The 16,140-nt window shown below is 40.7% G+C and overlaps 1 protein-coding gene and 1 long non-coding RNA gene across 3 annotated transcripts in view; one reads left to right on the top strand and one right to left on the bottom strand.

Annotated features, from left to right (window-relative positions):
* The window catches only part of LOC103092466 (uncharacterized), a 58,250-nt gene that overhangs the window by 19,819 nt on the left and 22,291 nt on the right, over positions 1-16,140 (bottom strand). The gene's annotated exons all lie outside the window — the stretch shown is intronic.
* The window catches only part of EXOC3L4 (exocyst complex component 3 like 4), an 85,176-nt gene continuing 72,169 nt past the window's right edge, over positions 3,134-16,140 (top strand). Inside the window, exon 1 of the mRNA XM_007473525.3 lies at positions 3,134-3,371. The gene's annotated coding sequence lies outside the window, so the exon portion shown is untranslated. The remainder of the gene's footprint in view (positions 3,372-16,140) is intronic.

Genomic DNA, 16,140 nt, shown 5'->3' with positions numbered 1-16,140 from the left:
TTAGAAGCAAACGACTTCACAAGGCAGCAGGAAACTCTAAAATAAAATCAAAAGAATGAAAAAAAATGAGGAAAATATGAAACACCTCATTCATAAAACAGAAGATTTAGAAAATCATTCCAGGAGAGACAACTTAAGAATCATTGGTCTACTGGAAGACCATGACAAAAGAAAAAGCCTGGACATCATCCTACAGGAAATCATCCAAGAAAACTGCCCTGACATTCTGAAGGCATAAGACTCTCTCAGAGCAAATCTTGGCAGATTATATACCTGTTAAGGTCTCTGTCTCCTTTGATAGCATATTTCTTTTTTTTTTTTCAGTGAGACCCTCTCCCAACACTGAATAGAGAACTTTCCCTTTCTTTCTCCCTGTTTCAAATCCTCCCTTTGCCACCTTTCACATTCTCCTGTTAGACTCTTCTTCCTGAGTTATGTTCCCTTCATTATTAGCCTTTGATTTGACTTTTTACTTTTACCTTATTTATGTAACCAACCAGTTGCTAAACCTTGTCATATCTTTCTTCACAATATTTCTGAAATATATCCCCTTCAAAGAGCTACCACCCTAGTTCAGTCCCTCATCATTACTCTCTTGGAACATGGCAGTAGCATCTTCTTGATAGGTCTGTCCCCTCTACAATCCATTATCTTCTTACACAGATTTCCCTCCTATTCATTCTAGAATCCCAATTCTACTGGCCCACAAATTCTGTCTCATTTCTGAGACTTTGCATGATCTATCTCCCATGCTTGGAATGCTTTCCCTCCACACATCTGCTTCTTTTGCTCCATACTTGACTTTCTTCAACACTCAGCTTGGATCACTCATAGAAGGACTTTCCCATTTCCCCCTCCTGTTCTGTACATACCTTGCAATACTATTATTGTTGCATTATTGTGTATGTTATCTCCTCTGTTAGAATGTGGGTTCTTTGAGAGCAAACCAGCTGGTTTTGCTTATTCTTTCTGTGGTAACCCCCCACAAATGTGGCAACTCCACATGCAAAGAGGAGTTGTCGTTGTGTAGCTTGAGGAGAGGCAGAATAGAGATCTCGAACTTCTTTTCCCCCATCCTTCTCCAAGGGAGACTTTAACTCTTACCAGAAGGTAAAGAAAGAGGGTGGGGTCAGAAGCCACTCTGATCCCCTCAGGAAGAAGCAGTGCTGGACTAGAATTATATCTATCTGTTCCCTTTGTTATTATGGGAGATGCGATTTTCAAGTTCATTCTACCTCCTGATTTCTATTTTATTTCAGGACTTTGACTCTATATCCAAGGCTTGACTTCTTTGCTATCAAACAAATGCCAGTTTTTCAAAGAATACACATAATACTTAGCCAAGAAAATTCATTTATCCAAATTGGCAGCAAAATGGATAACAGATGACGGATATACAGAGGAGAAAAAATACTAGATAATGTAGAGTGAAGGGTCTCTTCCAATGGGATAGAGATAACTCTGCTTAATCAAGAGAAACAGTCCTAGATTTCACCCCAGGAGAAATTCCCCAAAGTAATGAGCTATGGTTAGGGATCTGATGGAAACTGCCAGCTTCTCTCATGTACCCCTAGAGTTTTGTCTTTCAGCAACCCAAAGTGGGGTTTTCTTTCATCTTCACTCTCAAAATTGGAATCTGGAAGTCCTTAAGTAACTTGAAGCTTGAAGAGAACAGGAAGAAAACTGGAGAGTGAATTTCTCTCCCAAGAGTGTGCCCCCCCTTATTCAATTATTCAGAATCATTACATTTAATTAAATTTAAAATTAAAACTAAGTTCATTCCGTAAAAATGGGAGAATTAATGCCAGAGAAGAGAAATGTCTTTTTGAAAGTCATACATCATCAATGGCAGAGCCAAGACACAATCCCAAGTCTCCTGATTCAGCCAAGGAGTTCTTTCTTCTGCATCATTCTGCCCCCTCGCATACCTTATTAATGCAATGGAAACTTCACTGGTTCCAGAGTCAGAGACCTGGGTTCAAATTCCTCTTCTTTTTTTTTTTTTTAAACCTTTACCTTCTGTCTTAGGATCGGTTCTAAGATAGAAGAGTGGTGTGAGTTAGGTAATCTGGGGGTCACCCAACTAGACAGGTCTGAGGTCAAATTTGAACCCAGGTTCTTCCAACTCCAGGCCTGGTGCTCTATCCACTATGCAACTACTTGTCCCTGAATTCCACTTCTGCCATTTAATACCACCCTATCCACCAGGGTATCTCACAATATGCTATTGTCCAGGTCTTATTGGAACTGAAGATTATTTCTTAAACCCCTATCTTGGAGAACATGAATTGATTTACCTTTAGTCTTCCTGTCCCAGAGCCCAATCTAGTTGTTGGGTGACTAAGTACAAATTAGCCCACTTAGCCTATTGGCTGATCCTAGACACCAGAATATGCTTCACCTTCATAACTTCATCTAGTCAGCTCCTGGGATATTTCACTATCTGCTGCCATGACTTGCCTCCATCTTTCCCCCTCTCTGATTTTCCATCTCCTGAGAACAAAACATTCTTTCATTGTCATTTCTTCCTCATATTTATTGTCTTTCCTAATAAAATACAAGTTCCTGGAGGGCAGGGACTTTTTTTTAAGCCTTACCTTCCTTCTTAGAATTGTATATTGGTTCCAAGACAGAAGAGCAGTAAGGCAGGGGGGCTTAAGTCACCCAGCTAAGCAGTGTCTGATGCCAAATTTGAACGCAGGACCTCTCATCTCTAGGTTTGGCTCTCAATCCACTGAGCCACCTAGCTGCCCCAGGCAGGGACTTTAAAAAATTGTATCCTTAGCATCTAGTACAGTACCTAGAACATAGTAAGCATTTAATAAATGGTTTTTCATTCATTCAGTCATCTTTTCATTCGTTCATTCATTCATTCTGACCAGTGTAACTTTGGGGAAGTCACTTAACTGAAGTTCTAGGGTCTCAGTTTCCTCATCTGTAAAATTAAAGGACCAGTCTAGATGGCCTTTTAGGTCCTCTACAGGTCTCGATCTGTGATTTTGTGACCCCAGATTATTTTTTTGCAAAGATAACTTTGCTTTTCCCCTTAGGAATTAAGTATTCCCCTCTTGGAGTCAGTTAAGACAAAGGTCATAGAAGCTGAAACATTTCCCTTGTGGGGCCACTTTCACTTTGGAAAGCGAAAGCAGCTGGAAAAACAGAAATACACTGGAAAGGAGAGACAAACAAAAGAAGGGAGAGTGGGAAGGAGGAAGGAATAGACCCAGAGAAAGGAAGAACAGGAAAGAAGGAGAACAGACCCACAGTTTCTGGTCTTCCCAGCCCTTCCATCCAGGGCTGTCTGCCAAACCCTCATGGAGCCAAGCAGCCTGACTTTCAGCAGAGACCTGACCCCTCTGTCCAGCTCCTAGGTACAGTACAGCTCTTCTGGGAAGGCGGGATGGGGTAGGGGAATGGGAGCGGGGAGGACAGGGAGTTGGCAGCGTGTTTCCTGGGACTCATCACAGAGTGAATCCCCAGCCTGTTTATAAGATCACCTGCCTGCTGCCAGGAGGGGCTAGCAGCCACATAAATGCATATGGAGGGTAGGGAACGGAGGAAGGCTGGTTGAAGGTGTTTAATAAATGTTTATTGGTTTATTTGAGGTTTCTGGAAGGATTTGGACTATATTATTTCTTAGGCTCCTCCTAGGTTTGGGAACCTATGCTTCTGTACCCAAGTCCCTGAAGGGTTAGTGGGAACCTTAAATGACAGATCCTTAACCTATCTCTGAAGGAAGCAGGAAAGCCAGATAGTCAGCTTAGGTGCCTCCTCCAAGAAACCTTACCTGAGTCCTCCCTCCACCATTCTCTCTTCTTCCTCATAGGCAATTCCATCTGGACCCTTCCTTTGCCCCAATAACATTATAAATGTGGCACTTGCTCAATTGGGTTACCTGATCCCTGAGAGCAAGGTCTGTGTAATGTCTGTCAATGAGGACAGGGACCTGAACAAGTCAGGGACTTATTAATGACCCTTGGGGGAAGAGAAGCTTGCATATAAACCATATTAGGTCAGTGCACTGAAGCAGTGGGGAGTAATGGATAGAGCAAAAGCCTTGGAATCAAGAAGAACCAGGTTCAAATCCCACTTTAGATATTTGATAGCTATGTGACTCTGGGCAAAGGACTTAGCTTCTCTGTGCCTACATTTCTTCATCTGTAAAATGAGGGGTTTAGATTCGGAGGTTTCTAAGTTCCTTTCCAGATCTAAATCTGTGACCTTATGAAATGCCTAAATTATCCCCATAGGTGTTTAGGAGACATTAGTAGTCACTGAGGGTTAGGTTGGATAAGAAAAGCTTCCAGAGAATGAGGGGATGCCCATCAATTGGGGAACGGCTGAACAAACTGTGGTATATGTTGGTGATGGAATGCTATTGTGCTAGAAGGAATAATAAAGTGGAGGAGTTCCATGGAGACTGGAACAACCTCCAGGAGGTGATGCAGAGTGAGAGGAGCGGAGCCGGGAGAGCATTGTGCACAGAGACTAATGCACTGTGGTATAGTCGAACGTAATGGACTTCTCCATTAGTGGCGGTGTAATGTCCCTGAACAACTTGCAGGGATCCAGGAGAAAAAAACACCATTCATAAGCAAAGGATAAACTATGGGAGTGGAAACACCGAGAAAAAGCAACTGCCTGAATACAGAGGTTGAGGGGACATGACAGAGGATAGACTCTAAATGAACACTTTAATGCAAATACTATCAACAAAGCAATGGGTTCAAATCAAGAAAACATCTAATGCCCAGTGGACTTACGCGTCGGCTATGGGGGGTGGGGGGGAGGAAAAGAAAATGATCTATGTCTTTAACGAATAATGCTTGGAAATGATCAAATAAAATATATTAAAAAAAAAAAAGAAAAGCTTCCAGAAAGAGACGGCAGCTTGGTCTTCATAAGTGTGGAAGGACAATATTCTGGAAAGGAAAAGGTCTGATCTAGGAGTTAGAAATCCTGATGGGCAATCCCCTCTCCACCAGCCCTCCCTGCCTCAACAACCATGCTTCAAGCTCAGTTCTTCATCTACAAAATAAGGATAATCATTTTTGCATTACCTACCTCACAGATTATTGTGAGGAAATTACTTTTTGAGTTGAAAAGGTGCCACGGTCAGGGTCCAGCCCCACTTGCAACTCCAGGGTTCCTGGCAGGTGGTGAATGATCAGTCAAAATAAATAACATAAAATAAATAACAAACAGAAGACAGCTTAATCATTACGGCCATGGGACTGCTTTGCATCTCTGAGCTGCTCTGACATTCCCAGGCTTGGGAATTTATTTTATATCCATATTCTTGGTTTGCAGGTATACAAAATCAAAGAGAGATAATTAGAAAAGTGATACATTAACTTTTAACAAATCACTTGATTAACATTCTATATTTTTGTATTGTGATTACAGACAGAATAAAGGTTGCACACAAGATAAATGATTTCATCAAAGGTGGCTTACTAGGGAGTTTGAGTTACTGATTTGTGTAATTGAGTCACTGAGGCATATTGAAGCTTAGTGTACCTGTACTGTACCTGTACATATTCTATGGGCCTCTATGATTGATTTGTGTGCTGGTTTCAGGAGAAAGTTTTGGGCTTGGCCTGTAGCTGTGGTTTTGCTGGGAATTATGCACCTAAATAAAAGTTAGCCCATGATAGTCTTTTTGGGATTGGGTTTGAGGGTCTGATCTTTTGGTGATGTTTTGGAGAATTAGGGTACATGTGTTTTGCTCTTGCATTATTTCTTTTGAGACTAGGGGGAATAATAATCATGTCAATTCATAGGTAAGGGGCATTGATGAAAGAGGTCATGCAAGGGGGATAGAGTGGGAAGTCACATCTCACCAAGGACCACTCTGTGGCCTCCCCAGCTACCACATGTGACTCTGTCAAGGCATCATGGACTGATGGCCCCCAGCAAAAAGGACCTTAGAGGCCACTGAATCCAACTCTCATTTTAAAGATGAGGAAACTAGGCATAAACAGCTAAAGAGACTTGCCTAGGATCATTCAGCTAGCAAGTATCTGATATAGTAGTTGAACCTAGGTCTTCCTGACTCCAAGGCCACTGCTCCATATTGATTGGGCAGAAAATTCCTGATTAGGACCCTTTGGAAAAGGATTGAGTTCTTCCTTGAGTCTTCCTCTCTCTGTTCCCCTTCCTTCTCTCCCACTACCCAGGGACCTTTTGGACTCTAAGTGATCCAATCCCCTCCTGGTCCCAGACTAATAGCCTCAGATGATGGAGATAAAACATCAGAGGACTAGTATAGTCCTGCAAAGAGCAAAGCTTAATTCTGCCTCTCTCAAAAGTAAAAGGCTTAAGTTAAGTTAAGTTAAGTTAAATTAAGCTTAAGCTGTCTGTATAGAGGAGGCTTGGTACCAGGCCCAGCCCTGCCCAGAACTTGCTTCAATACTGTGGGAAAGTCATTTCAAGCTTCAGTTAACACATGTATGAAGCAAAGGGCATGAACTAGCCTATTTCCAAAGACCCTTTTGGTCCTAAAATGTATTTCTGGTCTTCATTCTTTATATGGTAAATTTTGAATAAATGACATCAATGTGCCTTTTGAAAAAAAAATCATACGACCTCTACTTAACTATTATTATTCATCTAAAGCAGCGGTTCTCAACCTCTCAGTTTGTAGCAATGAGAATACATCATGCATATCAGGTATTTACCTTCCGAATCATAACTGTAGCAAAATTACAGTTTTGAAGTAGCCACCAAAATAATTTTTTGGTTTGGGGTCTCCACAACATGAGGAACTGTATTGCGGGGTCACGGCATTAGCAAGGTTGAGAACCACTGCTCTAACTAATCATTCTGAATTTAAACACCAAAAAAAGAGTATTTCTAAATATATAACATAATATTAAAAAAAAGCTCTATGTCAGTGAATCCCCATTTCATGCAGCTTGCATTTTTTTAAAATCTTATCTTCCATCTTAGAATCAATACTATGTATAGAAGAACAGTAAAGGCTGGGCGATACCCAGCAGTCGCTCAGACATATAGTCTTAACAGGCTTTGTATGTCCCTGCCTCTAATTATGTTAGGAGGTACCCTGTGCTGGCATTGGCAGAGGGGGTGTGTGTGTATGTATGTTTGTTTTGGGGTACAAGAAATGTTTCCTCTTGTTTCCTATTTCCTTCTTTCATCTGTTGACCATTTGTGCAACTCTGTAATAGAAGAAATTACTTGTTGAAATTTCTCATTGGATTTTGAGATCATTTATTAAATCTAGGGTGAATTTCAAGATTTTTCTGGAATGGGTATATGGGAGATGGGTTGGCAGAAAATCCCTATTGCTATTATTATTATTACAAAGGAATTAATGGTGAGCCCCTGATCAGTTTGATAAAATTACTGGGAATTTGCCTTTATCTGAACATGTCTTCCACAGAGGTAAATATCAGAGGGAGCATAGGAACTCCTTTGATGGGTCCCTAGCTGCATAACCTACCTCTAGTAGTGTGCTAATAAATATTTAACAATCAGGTCTCCCCACTTTCCCCAACCAAAAAAAGACACCCCACCTCCTGACTTAGAATTGATGCTAATTATAAATAGTGGTAAGGGCTAGGCAACTGGAATTAATTGACTTGTACAGCATCATACAGCTAGGAAATGTCTAAGTTCACATTTGAACCCAGAACCTCCCTAATCCAGGTCTGATACTTTATCTACCATGCTACCTCCCTGTCCTTTCAATATACTTTTTTTTTTTAACCTTACCTTCCATCTTAGAATCAATACTATGTATTGGTTCCAAGGCAAAAGAAGAGAAAGGGTTAGGCAATGGGGGATAAGAGACCTGCCCAGGGTCACATAGCAAGGAAGTGTGTCTAAGGCCAGATTTGAACCCAGGATCTCCCATCTCTAGGCCCAGATTATTTTTTGCAACTTGTAATCTTCTGTCTCCAGGCCTGGCACTCTATCCACTGGGCCATCTAGCTGCCCCTCAATAGACTTTTAAGCCCTAATCTACATTAACATTGTCTTCATAACTTTCTTAAGCCTAGACAATCAACAAAATATTAAATCAAGTCCTGATTTGTAGCACTTGTTGATTTCTGAAGTGGGTGTTCACACTGAAAATTTTAATAAGTGTGAACTAGCTCCAGCAACCTACCTCTGAGACAATCAGAAATAGTATAGAAGAGTGGGACGGACTCTTGTCAGAGACCCCGTTCCTTATAATCCATAAGAATGTGTAGAACCTTGCCTTTGTGTCTTAGAGTTGTTACTAAGACAGAAAGTAAAGACTGTGGTTGTTTTAATGGGGCAGCATCATACATCATACATCATACATGTACATACATCTATAGCTCATGCCTTCCATGTTAGCGAGGGATCCTGATTACCAACTCAAGTCTTTTTCTCTTTAACTTGTCAATCAGTTAACAAACATTGATTTATGAATTGCTTACTCTTTGCCAGATACTGTGCAAGTCACTGAATATGCCAAAAAAAAGCAAAAAGGTTGTAGGGATAGTGTGATATAATAATAATAAATAAATAATCTTAAATAAAGACTTCAATTAATAATTAAACAATAGTTAATATTGACATAATGTAGCAATTGTGAAATAATGATAAAATAATAGATACTATCAAATAAATAATTAATAATTAAGCAACAGTTAATATTAACATTATATAACAATCATGAAGAAGTAATAGTTTAATAGATAATAATAGTTAATAATAGTTCAGTAAGTTAGCTCACTCTGTTCCAGGCAGACACTATGCTAATCACTTTATAATTATTATCTCATTAGATCCTCACAGCCCTGGGAGGTAGGTGCTATCAATTCCATTTTATAGATGAGAAAACAAAGACTCAGAATCACAGAGCTAGTAAGAGCCTTAGGTGGGATTTGAACCCAAGGCTTCCAGACTCCAGGACAGACAAGTTCTATCTCCTGCACCGCCTGGCTGCCCCCAAGGCAAGAGAGACCAGAAGGAGTGTCCTGAGAAAAGAGTAGCTGCCAATTCTATAGCTTTGAGGTTTAAAAGGTACTTTATCCCCAACAGTAGGTGAGGCAGATTCTGAAGATATAATTTTGTGGTGGTTGTTTACTTATTTTTCAGTATTATCTTACTCTTCATGACCCCATTTGGAGTTTCCTTGGCAGAAATACTGGAGTGGTTTGCCATTTCCTTCTCTAGCTTATTTTACAGATGAGGAAACTGAGGCAAGCAGGGTTAAGTGTCTTGACCAAGGTGTCTGAGGTCAAATTTGAACTAATGAAGATGAGTTTTCCTAATTCCAAGCCTAGTACTATCCACTAGTTGCCCTTGAAGATATTGTTATCCTCATTTTATACAAAGGAAATTGAGATCAAGAGAGACTAAGTAATTGGTTTAGGATCATTAAGCTAAGAAAGAGCATAGTTGGAAGATCTCAGGTTCCTGACTCCTGATCCATGACTTTTCCTCTGGTATCATTTTCGACTGGAAGAGAAGAGAAGAATGAGATGGGGGAGGCGAAGAAAAAAAAAAGACTGGGAACTTCTAAGGTTACAAACCCCTTCTAGTTAGCTCCCTACCCTTGCTCTCGCCCCTGAAAGCCAGGGACAAAATAGGAGGAGGAGACTCAGGAGACTGATGCTGTCCTGGGGCCAGGTCTTGCCACTGGTTTCTGATCTGATCTCCCTGGAGTCAACAATGTGGCCTGGCCACCAGCCCACTCCAACCCACAAAGCTTTGGGAATTTCCACTCAGACCCCTTCTCTGCGTCCAACTCCACCTCCTAGCACCCACACACTGCAGGGGTACCCCTCCCCCAGACTCAGCTTTGTCATAGATCTTAGCCCATACCAGTTCTTCTCCCCGTAGGACCATGCCTCTCTCCCAGACTCTTCACAAAGGTTCTACCCTCCCCACCAAGTTTCTCAGAATCCTTGAGCCCAGATCCCCTCCTTCAGACTCAGTTCAGTCTCTCTAGAGATTGTGGAAGGAATAAAAAGAGTCACTGAAAGGCCAAAAACACAGACTGGAGAGAGGGCAAGGAGGAGAGTAGAAGAAAGAAAACAAGAGAGGACTGAGGTAAGGAATGAGGAGGAGAAAGGTCCATCTGCCTCATTAAGAACTAGACTTCATCCCAGGTCACCTTCCTGTCTGACAACTAGGTAACTCAGTGCATAAGGTCCCAAAGCCTGAATGAAGGCTCACCTTCCTGAGTTCAAATCTAGTCTCAGACACTCCCTAGCTATCTGACCCTCAGCAAGTCATGTAACCCTGTTGGCCTCAGTTTCCTCATCTGTAAAACAAACTGGAGAAGGAAATGCAAACCACTCCAATATTTCTGCCAAGGAAATTCCAAATGGGGTCATGAAGAGTAAGAGTACAGAAAAACAACTAAACAACCACCACTCATCTGTCAAATGATTTGAAGAAGAAAATGGCAAACCACTCCAGTATATCTGCCAAGAAAAGCCCAAATGGGATCATAAAAAAGTCAGAAACAACTGAAATGACTCAACAACAATAATATCCACCTATCCTGGGTCCAGGACCAACCACGAGCTTCCTGACATTGGTGCAATTAGTTCATCATTCTGTTGGGTCTTTAGTCTATCAGTCCATTAATTTTCAATCCATTAACCTCTCAGACCATTAGGCTATCATCACTCTTAGTCAACGCATCATTCCATTGGTCTGTCAGCATAGCATTATGGCTTTTAGGCAAGCAGAAGCATTCCCTGAATACCAATGGTGTGCAGGGCCTCATAATAGCTGTGAGAGATACAGAGAAGACTGAACCATAGCTGCAGCCTTCAGTGCTGTTAATTAATCAATAATCATTTATCAGGCAGCTCCCATATGCCAGACACTATGCTAAACACCAGAGCTACAAAGAGAAAAGTGAAATCTCTCCTTTCAGGAAGGTTATACTCTTTGGGTGGAAATAAGAGGTATACATATGAATATTTGTTGTTGTTGTTTGAATCAGTTTAGTTATGACTGCCTCTTCATTAACCTATTTAAGATTTTCTTGGCAAAGATACTGGGAAAGTTTGCCATTTTCCTTTTCCTACTCATTTTTCAGACAAGGAAAAAGGCCATCAAGGCTAGGATTTGTCTGAGGCCAGATTTGAACCCAGGTTTTCCTGACTCCAGGCCCCACACCCTATCCACTATACCACCTGGCTTTCTAGGAGTATACTTAAAAAATGCATAAAATAGAGAGAAGGTAAATGGAACGGGTCAGCAGCTAGACGAGCAAGAAGGGCCTCATGTAGGAAATGGCCTTTGTGCTGAGTTTGGAAGGAAGCTAAGGATTCTAAGAGACAAGAGGGTGAGGAGGGAGTGTACTCCAGTCATGGGGGGGACAATCTATGGAAAGGCACAGAGATGGAAGATGAAATTTCAAGTATTAGGAAATTCAAAGAAATTCTGTCAATTTGACAGAATTGAAGAATGTGTGAAAGTGGCAGCTGGGTGGCTCAGGCTTAGGGATGGGAGGTCCTGGGTTCAAATATGATCTTAGACACTTCCTAGCTGTGTGACCCTGAGCAAGTCACTTAACCCCCATTGCCAAGCCCTTACCACTCTTCTGCCTTGGAGCCAATATACAGTATTACTTCTTAGACAGAAGGTAAGGATTTTTTACAAAAGAGTGTTTGAAGGAGAGTGCTGTATAACAAGACTGGAAAGACAGGTTGGAGACAGGGTAAAAGATCTTTAAATGTCAAACAAATGAGTTGAAACTGGGTTCTAGAAGCAATTAAGAACTACTTATGTTTCTTGAGCAGGGGAATAATATTCCATGTTTGAGGAATAAAATAATATAATAATTAAAATAAAATAATCAATAAAAATGATAATAGCTAACCTTTTATAATTCTTCAAAGTTTGCAAAGTACTTCACTTATTCATTTGGCAGTTGTCTAGAGGATGGATTAGAGAGGGGAGACATGTGAGGCAGGAAGACTATGCTACTGCAATGGTTGGTCTAGGTAAGACGTGATGAAGAACCAGAGCTGAGGGGAGGGGAGAGGTTGTGGGACTGGAGAGAAGGAGATGAAAATAAGAAATGTTACAAAGATATAAATGACATAATTTGGCAACTGATTAAACATAATGGGGTGATGAGAGTGAGGAGACGAAGACAACTCTGAGGTTTTAGGTCTGATAAATAAAGGGATAAGGGTACCTTCAACAGAAGTAGAGAAGTTAGAGAGAAAGGGAGGTTTGAGGAACAAAATGTAAGTTAGGTCTTGGAATGTGTTTGATTTCAGGTACCTATGGGACATGCAGTTCTAAATCACGAGGGCCTAAAGTTCTAGAAGACCGTTGTTGTTCAGTCATTAGAGACATATCTGATTCTTTGAGACCTCATTTGGGGTTTTCTTGGCAGAGTTACTGTAGTGATTTAGCCATTTCTTCCTCCAGTTCATTTTACAGATGAAGAAACTGATACAAACAGGTTAAGTGATTTACCCAGGATCACACAGCTAATAATCTTCAAGATGGAAACTAAGGCTAGATATTTAGAACTAGGGAATATCTTTAGAGAGATTGGACCAGGGGAAACTGATGAGAATAAGACTTGGGAGACGATAGAATAGAGGCCAGTACAGAGCATTAGGTTATATCCATAGTAAGGAGGTGATACAGGAATCTAGGGAAAAAAAGAAGTGATCAGACAGAGTCAAGAAATGATACAAGGATGCAGTGAAAAGCAAGGTGAGAGAGGAGCCCTAGGATGTTCTTTTCCTAGTCTGGAATATGAGGACTCCAAAGCCTAATCCAATGAGGAAGAATCACTTCCCTGTGAGATGATTAACCATTATCTTCAAAGGATGATCTATTTTCTGGCTGAGAGGATAAACCAGGGCTTCCAAAAGGAGATGATATCTGAGCTACGCCTTATAAGACAATTAGGATTCAGATAGTAGAAAAGGGGAGTTTGGGAAAGGGATTCCAGGAAGGAAGGTATAATTAGGACAAATGATAGCAATAAATTTCATTTCCATAGAATTGTGGTATGATTTGCCAGAGGTAATTCATATCTAGGTAATTCATTGGCATCAGTGTCCAACCCATAGTCATGTTGGTTAATGTCCCCAGAACATTATCTAGCATCCCTGCCCCTGGATTATATATTATACAGTAACTCCAATAAATGGCAATTACTCCTACCACAACAGACCACAGTATTAATTGGAACATGCTTCCCATTAGATCTTTCCTAGGCTCTAACTGCCAGGAGCTAATAGTTAGAAATAGTTGTTGTCCCCACAAGCTTTGCTTCTAGACAGGATCTAAGATAGCTAGATCCTATAAGCTGCCCTAGCCCAGTCCTTTTTACAATGGGGTTACTATTGCTGTATTCCAACTGTTTCAGAATGGCAGTTGGTGACTGTCTTCTACTCCCTCCACTAGGAATCACAATGTCTTTGATCCTGTGTGGAAACCCCTAGGCAAAGCCAGTGACAATGACTACTAGCTTGAGGAGTTACAACTGTCAGTTGGTAACAGTTGGTCACTAAGGTTTTCTTGAAATGGAGGTTCTTTTAAATCCTGGGGTGCCAGATGTAATGGAGAAGATTTGTGCATGGTAAAAGAAACAGGAGAGACAGCTGATATTTAAGATTGGCTCAGAGAGAGGAGATGGGGCTTGGAGATTTCCCCCTTCAGTCTTCCTTCCTTAGCTATGGCTGCTCTCCCCGATTTGCTCTTGTCCCTCTCCTCCTCCTCCATTACTAGAGACAAAAATGTTTCTTTTTAGGAAGATGTCTCTCTCCTTGAAGCTTTTCCACTCACTCTTGATTCAAATTTGGGAAAGGATAACCATTTTTTTTTTGCTATAATATATCTTTTTCTTTTTTTCTTTTTTTCTTTTTTAAATATATTTTATTTGATCATTTCCAAGCATTATTCGTTAAAGACATAGATCATTTTCTTTTCCTCCCCCCCACCCCCCATAGCCGACGCGTAAATCCACTGGGCATTAGATGTTTTCTTGATTTGAACCCATTGCTTTGTTGATAGTATTTGCATTAGAGTGTTCATTTAGAGTCTATCCTCTGTCATGTCCCCTCAACCTCTGTATTCAGTCAGTTGCTTTTTCTCGGTGTTTCCACTCCCATAGTTTATCCTTTGCTTATGAATGGTGTTTTTTTCTCCTGGATCCCTGCAAGTTGTTCAGGGACATTACACCGCCACTAATGGAGAAGTCCATTACGTTCGATTATACCACAGTGTATTAGTCTCTGTGTACAATGTTCTCCTGGTTCTGCTCCTCTCGCTCTGCATCACTTCCTGGAGGTTGTTCCAGTCTCCATGGAACTTCTCCACTTTATTATTCCTTTTAGCACAATAGTATTCCATCACCAACATATACCATAGTTTGTTCAGCCATTCCCCAATTGAGGGGCATCCCCTCGTTTAAGGATAACCATTTTAATGTCAATTAATTCAATTAGGGTAATACAAAGGAATGGCTGGGAGGGAAAGAATGGGAAAGGAAAGTGGGGAAAAGGGGGTACCTTCTCTAACCCCTTTCCCTCCTTGAGTTTGAGGGGAACTCAGGCTTTGGCAGCCTGAGCTCCCTGAGAGATAGTCAGATTTACTGACCTTGGATTTGGCCCCTTGGCCACAGTTCAGACCCAGGGCAACAGGAGCTGAGATAAAGTCCAACAGAGATTCAAAAATGTCTTTCTCAAGTTCCTCTTTAGTAGTCTTTTCAATTGGGAAATGTTGGGGGGAAGGATATCCAGTGACTAGCAGGAAAAAGGTAGGTAACCCTCAGGAGAAAATCTTAACCAGTCCTCTCTCTTCAGCTTCTCAAAACTGAGAGACCAACTGCTCTTCAATAGGAACCTTCTGGTTCCTCAAGATTCCAGCCTCCTGGGGCCCCTCCCCCAACAAAGAAAAAGATTCAGCCTGGTACTTGTTCTTATGTGCAAACCTCTGTCACAAATATTAGTCTGAGGCCAGCAAAGTACTTTCCTCTTAGATACAAAGTTCAATTCTCTTAGGTAAGAAAATTATCTTCATTTACAGGTGAGGAAATTGAACCCTGAATCAAGAAAATTTTTGTCCATGGTCCAACAGCTAGTTAAATGTCATTTGTCAAACAGCAAATCTCAATATGCTGACTCCTAATTAGACCAGAGTGCTTAGGGATCAGTACTTTGGACATCCTGCCTGAAATATACCTGAGGAAGCAGTGGGAGATGTGTGACCAGAAAGCTTAGGTGGTGTTTGCCTGGGGAGATTTTGATGCTACCTTTGGGTTTATTCCAATAAACAAAAGGAAGTCAGTTTTTCTTTGAGTGGAGAAATAATAAAAATGATTTTTGGCAGCTAGTTGACTGCTCTTTCTAGGTTTTCTTTGCTGAAAATCTACACCATGACTGATTCCCTACCCTTTGTGTCCCAAGGAGCTATCCTGGGCTCCTTTCTTTTTATTTTCCAATAATATTTTATTTTTCCCAATTACATAAGGAAAAAAAACTCTTTTCATCATTCATTTCTTTAAATTTCGAGTTCCAAATTTTCTTCCTCCCGCCTTCTCCTCTCCGTTCCCTGGGTAGTAAGCAATTTAATATGTTATTTATGTATGATCATGAAAAATATATTTTGATATTAGTCAAGTTGTGGAAGAAGACACATGAAAAATGGAGAAAATAATTTAAAAAATAGTATGCTTTGATCAATATTCAGACTCCAATAGCTCTTTTTCAGGAGGTGGATAGAATTTTTCACCAGGAATTCTTTGGAATTGTCCTGGATTGTTGAATTGCTGAGAATAGCTAAGTCATTCAAAGTTGCTCATCATATGATATTGCTATCATATGTGCACAATTTTCTACTGGTTCTGCTCCCTTCACTTTACATCATTAGTTCGTGTAAATCTTTCCAGGTTTTTCTGAGAGGAGATTGCTCATCATTTCTTATAGCACACGAGTATTCCATCACAGATACCAGCACTTGTTCAGCAATTCCCCAATTGATGAACATCCCCTCAGTTTCCAATTTTTGTCACCACAAAAAGAAGTATTATATTTTTGTACAAATAGGACCTCCCCCCATTTTTTTAGCTCTTTTGGATATAGACCTAGTAGTGGTATTGCTAGATCAAAGGATATGTACTGTTTGGCCATAGTTTTAAGTTGCTCTCTA

Source organism: Monodelphis domestica, chromosome 1 (assembly GCF_027887165.1).
Source record: "Monodelphis domestica isolate mMonDom1 chromosome 1, mMonDom1.pri, whole genome shotgun sequence".
Lineage (NCBI taxonomy): Eukaryota > Metazoa > Chordata > Mammalia > Didelphimorphia > Didelphidae > Monodelphis > Monodelphis domestica.
This window is presented reverse-complemented; position numbering and strand designations above follow the sequence as displayed.